Below are 11,648 nucleotides of genomic sequence, written 5' to 3'. Positions count from 1 at the left end.
AACAGTAAATAAGTAAAGGGATGCAATGTCAAAAAATCTACATTTTTTTCATTAGGCAGAGTATGTTGTCTTGATGTTTTAGTTTATGTACTGGTTTTCCAGAGTGTAGCAGCACAGGCGGCAAAGCCAGTGGTAGTGCAGATTAGTGGTAACTAGCAGAGCCAGGATTATTAATGGAAACGTGTGTAATGTGTGTGTCTTTGTGTGTGAGAGAGAGAGAGATAGTTTGGTAAGGGAGAGTGTGAGTGAGTATGAGATTGAGGGAGTTTTTTCTGATGAGATGAACAATTTAAATATGGCCATAAAATCATTATTGTTGATTCCAAAACACTCTGTCTGCTCATATCTGGAAATGAATTGCGGAAATGTGCAATAAAGCAGGTCAACACAGGATGTTACATCTTATAAAAACGATTCACTGGGTCATCCTACTCACAACTGTTATGTTATAGATGGAAAGTTGAATCAATCCAATGAATTAAGTTTGAATAGTGTATCACTGTGTTGTCAGTTTTATGTGGTTATTAGAGACAGCATATCAGAATCATCTGGTGCTTGAGAAATAAGTTGTTTAAAATTGTATTGTCCTGCACCTTTATTTTTGAATTATATATCAGTCAGGGAGAGAAAAGGAGTTAAGCAAGGAAGGCCACGAGGCAGATAAATTGGGGACTACACAAACAGGACCAAAATAAATAAAACTTGACCAATATCCACTCACCAGCTTTGGACTACAAAGACGGTCCTTTCAGCATAAATGGTTTGAGTCTTTTGAATGGTTAGAGTACTCAGTGAGAAGAAATGCCACATTCTGCTCAATTGCAGGCTCTATTGGAAGCATCCCTCGCAAATCAACTAAGACCCTTATTAGTACAGCAGGCTTCTCAAACTGGAAGTGAGCTTTGGACAGTTTCAGAGAGCGTGAAGCAAGTTCAGGACATAAGACCTAACTGCTTGCATGGAAAGATTACAGAGCCAGTTTAATACAAGGAAATGTTGTTAAGCAAATTAATGTGGCACATGTTGGTGAAATTATTGAGAGATGAGAATATTTGCACCGGCATTCCTTTCCGAGGTCATGATGAAACGGAGTCCAGTGGCAAATGGGGGAACTTTTTTGAATTGATGAAGCTCCTTGAAATTCGACCCCTTCCTCCAAAACTAGAATGCCCGCTCTAATGCAACCTATCTATCGTCATCCTCTCAAAATCATATTGTAGACTGTTGTGCAGGTAAAGTTACCTCATGTATAGTTGAAGAGCTAAAACAATCGAAAATGTATACAGTGATGGCTGATGAGGCAAGGGATGGCCATGTTGAGCAGCTTGCCGTTTGTGTGCCTTATGTCACAGCTCACGGCACAGTCAAAGAGCGCTTCATTGAACTGTCCAACTACAACAGTTGTAATGCAGAGTCAGTCACAGATGCTATCGAACACATGCCAGAATCAAAGAGAATAATCTGTGTGTGGCTCAAACCTATGATGGAGCATCTGTGATGAGTGGCGGAGTTGGAGGAGTTCAAGCTAGCGTCCGTGAGAAACACCCTGAAGCGGTTTATGTTCATTGTTATGCACATGAACTGAATTTGGTACTCTGCCACACTTGCAGGGCTGTGCCAGAAGCCAGTACCTTCTTTGAAATTTTTGTATTTCTTCAGTATTTCAATTGTGAATCATCAGGCATTCCTTGATACACAGAAACGCTTGGGCTTGGAGAAGAGTTAAATTTTCCAGCTATCCAATACTAGATGGACCAGCTGCATTCAGTTAAAGTGGTGCTTGAAAATCTCCCTGCTTGAGGTGCCCGGAAGGAATTGCAGCACCTACGGCAGTCAGACTTCTGTCCAAACTCTCCACATTTTCCAATATGTACATGCTTGTGATGTCCAGGAGTATGCTGTCCACCACAGAAGCGCTCCATAAGTATCTTCAGAAGGAGTCTGTGGACTTGGCACAAGCAAAGATGCAGTGCTTGAAACATTGACATCAACGCGGAGCTATGAAATGGTAGCCAAGTTCTACAAGAAGGCAAAATGCATTTGTGACTCCAACAATATCTCAAAGATCAAGTCACCGGTAAAAGCAGAGGCGGATGGATGACTATACAGTGGAGTCCTCCTTGGGCACAAGGTTACCTTGTGATACTGAAGACTAGCTGAGACATGACCTTTTCTATCCATGACTTGATCACATGATAAGTGAACTGAACAACAGATTTTCTGGTGTTGGGGTACTGTAATGAAGGGGATTCAAGCTAGCAATCCAGCAGCGGACAGCTTTCTCACCGGAGATTCTCTAAGCCTTATTGCAACACATTACAACATCACACTTCAGGAAGAGGAGATTGTTGTAGCAAAACACTTCCTGGCAAAGAAAAAGAAAGAGGGTGACATCTCTGACATGTCCAGTGTGTACAAGTTCCTTGACCCTGACATGTTCCTCACCCTGGGCTCAGTTTTTCATTCAGCAGCGTTAACAATATTAATTCGCAGTTGAAGTTGTGAGCACGCATTTAGTGCACAACGTCGTCTCTACACATGGCTAAGGCAAACAATTGGCAAGGACAGACTCAATCATTTAGCATCTTTGTCAACAGAAAAAGATTCTGGGTGGCATAGATTCTAACATGATCTAAAGAATTCAAGGAGGTACTCCTTAATGATTCCACTCTCTAAGAAATAGAAGAAGCTAAAAGAAAAGACAGAAAGGAATAGAGGCATAAAAAACGAATAATTTGGACAAGACACAAAATTGAACAATAAAGAAGGATGGACAGAAAAGATAGAACAGACAAGACAAAGAAGAGAGAACATAAAAAGATGAGACAAAAAAGACACACAGGAGGAAAGACTCTTTCCCGACAACATAATATCTTCAGTCAGGGATGTTTCTACAGTAAATTTCTCCCCCTGTGATTTGCATCACTAGTCTTGGTTGAAGAACAATTATTGTTTTGTTTTTGAGCTTGGTTTATTGTATGTCTGTAAATAATAAATATTATTATTATTATTATTATTATTATAAGTTTATTAGCTTTGTATATATTTAATTAAGCTGTATCAGAGATAGGTGGATGTTTAAAGTAGATTATGATTAAGAGGACATTGGGGCCTACTAATGTTTTGTAGCTGACCTTATAGAAGACATTTATCTAATTTTACTTTTAATAGAAAAGGGAATAGTGTAACTGCCAGCAGAAGCAGTTAAACAATTTTAGTTCATTTAATAATTTCATATACAGTGGGTACGGAAAGTATTCAGACCCCTTTAAATTTTTCACTCTTTGTTTCATTGCAGCCATTTGCTAAAATCGAAAAAGTTCGTTTTTTTTTCGCATTAATGTACACTCAGCAACCCATCTTGACAGAAAAAAACAGAAATGTAGAACTTTTTGCAAATTTATTAAAAAAGAAAAACTGAAATATCACATGGTCATAAGTATTCAGACCCTTTGCTGTGACACTCATATTTAACTCACATGCTGTCCATTTCTTCTGATCCTCCTTGAGATGGTTCTACTCCTTCATTGGAGTCCAGCTATGTTTAATTAAACTGATTGGACTTGATTAGGAAAGGCACACACCTGTCTATATAAGACCTTACAGCTCACAGTGCATGTCAGAACAAATGAGAATCATGAGGTCGAAGGAACTGCCCAAGGAGCTCAGAGACAGAATTGTGGCAAGGCACAGATCTGGCCAAGGTTACAAAAGAATTTCTGCAGCACTCAAGGTTCCTAAGAGCACAGTGGCCTCCATAATCCTTAAATGGCAGAAGTATGGGATGACCAGAACTCTTCCTAGACCTGGCCGTCCGGCCAAACTGAGCAATCGTGGGAGAAGAGCCTTGGTGAGAGAGGTAAAGAAGAACCCAAAGATCACTGTGGCTGAGCTCCAGAGATGCAGTAGGGAGATGGGAGAAAGTTCCACAAAGTCAACTATCACTGCAGCCCTCCACCAGTCGGGGCTTTATGGCAGAGTGGCCCGACGGAAGCCTCTCCTCAGTGCAAGATGTATGAAAGCCTGCATAGAGTTTGCCAAAAAACACATGGAGGACTCCCAGACTATCAGAAATAAGATTCTCTGGTCTGATGAGACCAAGATTGAACTTTTTGGCGTTAATTCTAAGTGGTATGTGTGGAGAAAACCAGGCACTGCTCATCACCTGCCCAATACAATCCCAACAGTGAAACATGGTGGTGGCAGCATCATGCTATGGGGGTGTTTTTCAGCTGCAGGGACAGGACGACTAGTTGCAATTGAAGGAAAGAACAGTACAGAGATATCCTGGAAGAAAACCTCCTCCAGAGTGCTCAGGACCTCAGACTGGGCCGAAGGTTCACCTTCCAACAAGACAATGACCCAAAGCACATAGCTAAAATAACAAAGGAGTGGCTTCGGAACAAGTCTGTGACCATTCTTGACTGGCCCAGCCAGAGCCCTGACCTAAACCCAATTGAGCATCTCTGGAGAGACCTGAAAATGGCTGTCCACCAACGTTCACCATCCAACCCTGACAGAACTGGAGAGGATCTGCAAGGAAGAATGGCAGAGGATCCCCAAATCCAGGTGTGAAAAACTTGTTGCATCATTCCCAAGAAGACTCATGGCTGTACTAGCTCAAAAGGGTGCTTCTACTCAATACTGAGCAAAGGGTCTGAATACTTATGACCATGTGATATTTCAGTTTTAGTTTTTTTATAAATCTGTTTTTTTCTGTCAAGATGGGTTGCTGAGTGTACATTAATGAGAAAAAAAAATGAACTTTTTCGATTTTAGCAAATGGCTGCAATGAAACAAAGGGTGAAAAATTTAAAGGGGTCTGAATACTTTCCGTACCCACTGTAAATACAAAAATAGTTTACATTTTAATAAATAATAATTTTGTTAATAGATACAAGGAATAAGGAAATAAATAGTTAAATACATATATTACCTATGTATGTGTCAGAGCGGAACTTCTGCCATCAGTGTGTGAATATATGTGTGTGAATGTGACATGTCATGTAAAAGCAGCTTTGAGTGGTCACAAAGCCTAGAAAAGCGCTATATAAGTACTTCTCAGCAAACCTGCTGTTTTTCTTCTACAAGCTGAATTACAAATTGATAGATTATAGAAAATATTTTTGCAGAGATTTTAGCGGCCTATTATTGCAATCCAAATTTCTCATTTTGTTTGGTAGTTAATTTTCATCCACAGCAAATGGTTCACTAACAACATGCTACATTTGAACTCCTTGTGACTGTGCTGTATGTTGTATATTACACTGAATTTGAATTTACAGGACCAACATTATGAGATGTGAGAAAAGTACACTGAATGGATGGCTGGTATTTTAAAGTTCTTGTACTGAGTCCTCAGTTTGAAATACATGGATTTCTATCAAAGGATGTAAGCGCTCCTTTATTTCTTTATTCTGACATCTTAAAAGGCCTCTCACCATGATATTTGGCTTCAGAAATGAGCTAGCTGCTGACATAGTGCTATAAATGAGTCATTTAATTTATTGACAATAACAAATGCAATGTTTCAGACAATAACAACAAGCTTAAAACAATGGCAGTGGCATTTTCACCTTTTACTGTAAAAAAGAAGAAATGAGGAGGAACATTTAACAAGTTAGCCTAACTGAAATGATTAAGAAATGTTGGAAAATATATGAGTGTATAAATAAAATGAAAATGTTTCTCAAAAGGAAATATGTGAAAAATTACATTCCAAATTATACTGTGGGAACTAGTGATATGGATGCTCTGTATCAAAACTATGTGGTCTACTATAGATAGATATATCTATATCTATATATCTATAGTAGATAATCTACTTGGTCATAGTTTATGGCTATACCAGTCAAAGGCATACAGCAAAATATGAAAGGTTATGGAATTATCATGGTCATAGCATGAAGAGCTCATAATAATAATAATAATAATAATACATTTTATTTAGAAGCGCCTTTCAGGACACTCAAGGTTGCTGTACAAACAGTTAACACAAACAATGTGTTTTAACTAATCAATTTGATACAGTGAGTGCACAGTACTGCTGTCACCCAAGTTTTTGTGAAGCATGATACAATATTACCGACTTCAATTGATATTATGCTTTGTTTCAGATATTTTAACAAGGGACAATACAGGAAAATGCTACAGGCAAGATCGGACAAAATAAAAACCAACAGACAAAACCAAAAATAATTATTTTATCAAATCATTTTAAATAAAAGCATTTTAGGCTGCAACAATCATGTAAAAAAGCTTTTGAAATCCTGGAGGGACAGCACAACAGTAGCACAAGCAGAGAAAATTAAGAAACTCAGCAAATTATGTCTGTAATGTATCATGTAACAGATAAATAAAAAACATTTTTATCAGAGGTATTATGACAAATTAGTCATACAGAAATATGAAGCTTACTGCTGAAAAGACATTTTATAGAATTCAGAACAAACCCAGGGTATTAAAAAAAAAGATTATTTAAAATAAAATTTAAAATAGCATAATTAATTTGTTCATGTCTCCCACTCAGTATCACTGAATCAGTCAGTCAGTTTTTCACTCATTTCCAACAAAGTTTATCACAGGCATCAAAAACAGCAGAAAACTATATTTGTTTCTCCAAAAAAATCTTAAATATTCAGTTTTTTTTACTCACAACACCATCAAGAAAAGAATATTTCAAATGTGACCATCCATCCATGAATTATCTATACCGCTTATCCTGTTCAGGGTCTCGGAGGGGCTGGAGCCTTTCCCAGCTGTCATTGGGCGAAGGGCGGGGTACACCCTGGACTGGTCGCCAGTCAATCACAGGGCCAAATGTGATCAATCTGGTGAAAATGTGACGTGAGTGAGAAACTTCGTTACATCACACAGAAATGCCAACTCGCACAGCTGGTGCTCGCAGGTCTTGATTGGCGCGTCCGCTGTTGCAGTGCATTCTGGGATAGTATCAGCGGTGTGTGTGCTGTATACCGGTGGGCCAGTTATGATAGACATATGATTTTATCTTGCGGGCCTTGAGTTTGAGACCCCTGTCTGAGCACAACCTGGGTTGAGTCCTATGTGAGTATGTGGTGTCTCTCCCCACCACTGTTGCTTCACCACCAACAGAGGCCACCAGAGAGCAGGGCGGAGCTTGCACCAGCTGGGCACAGTTGTCAATCAGGTCTATCTACACTGCCAGCTTACCCAAACCTGGAGAGGGCCCAGCTGAGGACAATCAGCAATTAGAGGCTGCTGGATAAAGAGGAGAGCAGGAACAGACAGAAGGAGAAAAAGCACAGGAGCTGAAAGGACTGCAACCAAGTAAGGAGAACAAACTTGTAACATTGAATTCTGTTGACCGTCTCTTCTCCTCTCCATTTCTCTTCAGGAGGATCACTGATCCGTTCGAGCTCTTATACAGACTACGACCCTGGGGAATCGTCGACCTGGCTAAGAAAACCTGGGAGCAGCGACCATCCCCCCAGCTTTCGGTGATTGATCACATGGACAGTATGCGACAGGGGATGGCTCAGATATGGCCGCTCATCCAGGAGCACATGAAGGAAGGCCAGACAGCACAAGCCCGCGTCTACTACAGGGGGACCAAGGTCAGGGAGTTCCATCCAGGGAAAAAGGTCTTGGTGCTGCTACCCACAAGCGACTGCAAGTTTTTGGTGACAAGACAGGCCCGCGAGAAGATGGCTTTCTCCACATCAGATGGCCTGTATCAGTACCGGGTCCTCCCATTTGGGGTCCATGGAGCCCCTGCCACGTTTCAGAGGATGATGGACCAGATCCTCAGGCCCCATCAGGGTTTTGCATCTGCCTACATTGACAACATCATCATCCACAGCCAGGACTGGCTTTGTCACTAAGCCCACGCCATCCTAGGACAAAAGTGCCGTCTGGGCCTGGAGGAAGCAGAATACCAGGGCTACACCGTCAGGAGAGGCCTGGTGAAACCAAAGAGGAAGGCAGAGAGAGAGGGGGTGGGGGGGTGGGGGGGGTATGTGGTGTCTCTCCCCACCACTGTTGCTTCACCGGCAATAGAGGCCACCAGAGAGGCCACCAGAGAGGCCACCAGAGAGGCCACCAGAGAGGCCACCAGAGAGGCCACCAGAGAGGGCACCAGCTGCGCACAGGTGTCAATCAGGTCTACCTACACTGCCAGCTTACCCAAACCTGGAGAGGGCCCAGCTGAGGACAATCAGCAATTAGAGGCTGCTGGATAAAGAGGAGAGCAGAAATAGACAGAAGGAGAGAAAGCAGAGGAGCTGAAAGGACTGCAACCAAATAAGGAGAACAAACCTGTAACTTTGAATGCTGTTGAACGTCTTCTTCTCCTCTCCGTATGTCTTCAGGAGGATCAGTGCCCATCTTGAGACAGGAAAGTGACTAACCCGGAAGTTTGTTTGCTTCCTTGCCCCTTTTCCCTTGGATTAATAAACGCTTGTGATATTTTGTTTAACAAACTCTGTGTGCCAGTCTAATTTCTCCTACGTTGCTACATTTTTATTAATTCATTGATTTATTGATTTTTATCGTATCCTTTTTTTAATTGAGATTTAAGAAAATGATCCAAATAATGGAGAAATAAAATCCTATTTTGACATGCAAGAGATGAAATTCAGTCAAACTAGTGTGGACATGGCTGCACTGTGGTGCAGTGGTTAGTGCTGTTGCCTCACAGCTGGAAAGTCACTGGTTCATGCGTGGGTTCTCTCCGGGGTCTCCGGCTTCCTCCCACAGTCCAAAGACATGCTTGTTAGGTTAATTGGTGACTCTAAATTGCCCGTAGGTGTGAGTGTGAGAGGTTGTCTGTCTCTATGTGTCAGGCCTGTGATTGACTGGCAACCAGTCCAGGGTGTATCCAGCCTTTCGCCCAAATGACAGCTGGGATAGACTCCAACCCCCCCCGCGACCCTGAACAGGGTGAATGGTATGAATGAATAGTGTGGACATGACATATTTAATCATCATATAAAAAAAAAACAGCAGCATTTGGAAATCTGTTGTAAATCAGGAAATCAGAGGCAACACGCAGAGCAGAAGCCATACGGTACCTCATGTACTTCAAGATCCTGCTGGTTGTTGCACACTTTATGAGCCCAAAGCAACTGTGAAATTTCAACCCAAAGCTGGCACTGCTCTCACAACACACAAACACTCCTTAGAGAAATGACCACCTGCTCAATTGAAAATGTATTGCCACACATTCAATGGCACAGCCACATACAAGCAAAGACACAAACATTTGCCAAGAAGTTAACTGACGCTAGAGAAAACGTTCAAAGATGTGTTTTGATCCCTGTCTCGTCTACGACCAGATTGTCAGCTGCACTCATGCAAATGTCTGTTAAAAGACAATAATTGAATGCTAAATTGTTGTCAGATGATAGCCGATGGGTTAATGAAATTGCATTATGGCTCATATGTTCTGCTCTGTTTGCTTTCCAGAAGTACTGTTTTCCTGCGCACAGGCAAAGCCTGCTGACACACTCGTGGACGATTGTACTCAGACTAGAGACAAAAACCAGGATGCTTCCGGCAGCAAAATCTTGTCCCTTGCTTACAGATTCTGCATTGATATGCAGGAACTGTTAACAAAGAGCGATCAGGATCTGTATATACAGATTAGGATGCTTGAAACAACCTGCTCACTTTCTGTATAATACAATTAGAAATATGTCCTGCTCATAACACATCTTGGCTCAATAATAGGATATTGATCAAAACTGGTTATGTTAAAAAGTTTGTTGCCATTTCTCGATTTCTGAAATATCAACTTTGGAATTGGCTTAAAAAAATCAAACATAAGCTGGGCTATAATGACAAACAGTAGCAATAGCATAAAATGCAGTTTTCTGTACGTTTGGATGTGTTAACTGTTGTGGAAACAGAATTTATGGCTTTAATTCTGTATTTGTTAACATTTTAAATAATTATGGTTTTCTTCACAATTCGTTCCACCTTTCTACTTTTAGTTTAAATTGTCTCAACAAATTGTAACTTCAGAGCTGAACAACATCAGAGTGTATTCTTTTTCTTTCCTGCTATCACATCAGTGTTAATCAAGGTTTTGATGTTTCCAAAAGAAACCCCTGTGATTAACTTCCTTCTATACATTTGTTTAGCCATCAGGCTGTGAGTTCTTCACCCCTAAGACCACTGTATGAGCCTCGAGAAGCTAGCTTGAACCCTCTTGTTAGTTTGGTCCGCCAGACACCCCCCTCTGAGAATGACACCGTAGCTTCTTTCATCTTGGTTGTGTATTGCCCTTTGTTGCTCGATCTCAATTAGCATAGCTCTTTTGGTTAGCCCTTTGTTTACTGTGACCCAAGATATATATTCTGACTAGAGCGGACCCTAATCAGAGAGGTTTTCTACAACTTGCTGTGATGATCTCTCTCCACTGCGCAGTCAATCAATCAATCAATCAAATTTTATTTGTATAGCGCCAAATCATAACCAGGGTTATCTCGAGACACTTTACAGAAAGAGCAGGTCTAGACCGACTCTTTGTTGAGTTATTTAAAGAGAGGCCCAACATGAATCCACCATGAGTAGCACTTAGCAATTCGGCACATTGGCAAGGAAAAACTTCCTTTTAACAGGCAGAAACCTCGAGCAGAACCAGACTCATGTTGAACAGCCATCTGCCTCGACTGGATGGGCCGAAAATGGGATAGAAGGAGATGCAGGATAGAGACAGGCAAAGAGAGCAACAACAACATATGTTCTTGTTACCACAACAACATATGTCCTTGTTACATGAACAACAACAGACACATACTTATGGTTACAATGTCAATAATAGTGGTAGACTAGGGTGAAGATTGGCTAAATAAATAAATAAATAAATTAGCGGTGAATAAAACTCATCTGAACCAGCCACTGAAATGGACCTGAAGATTATTAATTTATTCTACACTGTACACAAACTAGCTAGGATAACACAGAGACGTCCAGTATGTGTGAGAGCTCTTACTCTACTACTTAGACTCCAAACATGGTCAAAGAAGTGAACACTTTCAGGGTATCTGGAGAAGTTTTCACATCTCGTTTGCCTTGGAGTAATGTTTTAAAATTCAATGACACAGCAAAGTATTCTGGAACTGGTAATAGGTATCTTTGATAAGTCACAAAACAAGAATAGACTTGATTTTATTTTCATTAAGTGGTTGATAAACAGCATCCATGTGCTCAAGTAAACTAGAAAATGGAGCTGATAACAGGAGAAGGTTTTAAACAACCAGGATAGCACGGTTTATGTAAAAACTAAAAGGAGGAAACACTTTGCTAAAATCAATCCAGACTGATAAAAATGTCATGTCTAATTAACATCTCAAGTACATAAATGCTAAAATCAATCCAGACTGATAAAAATGTCATGTCTAATTAACATTTCAAGTACATAAATGATATACGTTTGATTGCTTCACTAAAACATGTTAAGTACATCTGACTAATTGGTATGCATAATAATATACCCTAACATAACCACGCCCAATTCAACCCCAACGTCAGGGAAGTTAACAAAGAAAGAAGGCAATAACTGGAGTTTGGATTAAAACACATTTCTAAAACTTTTCAGATGCATACTAGTATGTACATAAGACCCTAAATTACATACAGTAGTTAGATGGATTTTGTGGATTTGG

This window comes from Semicossyphus pulcher, unplaced genomic scaffold (genome assembly GCF_022749685.1).
Source record: "Semicossyphus pulcher isolate SPU_LCO1_2020_fin unplaced genomic scaffold, fSemPul1.0.p SCAF_1, whole genome shotgun sequence".
Classification (NCBI taxonomy): domain Eukaryota; kingdom Metazoa; phylum Chordata; class Actinopteri; order Labriformes; family Labridae; genus Semicossyphus; species Semicossyphus pulcher.
The sequence above is the reverse complement of the archived record's forward strand: the minus strand, read 5'-3'. Positions refer to the sequence as shown.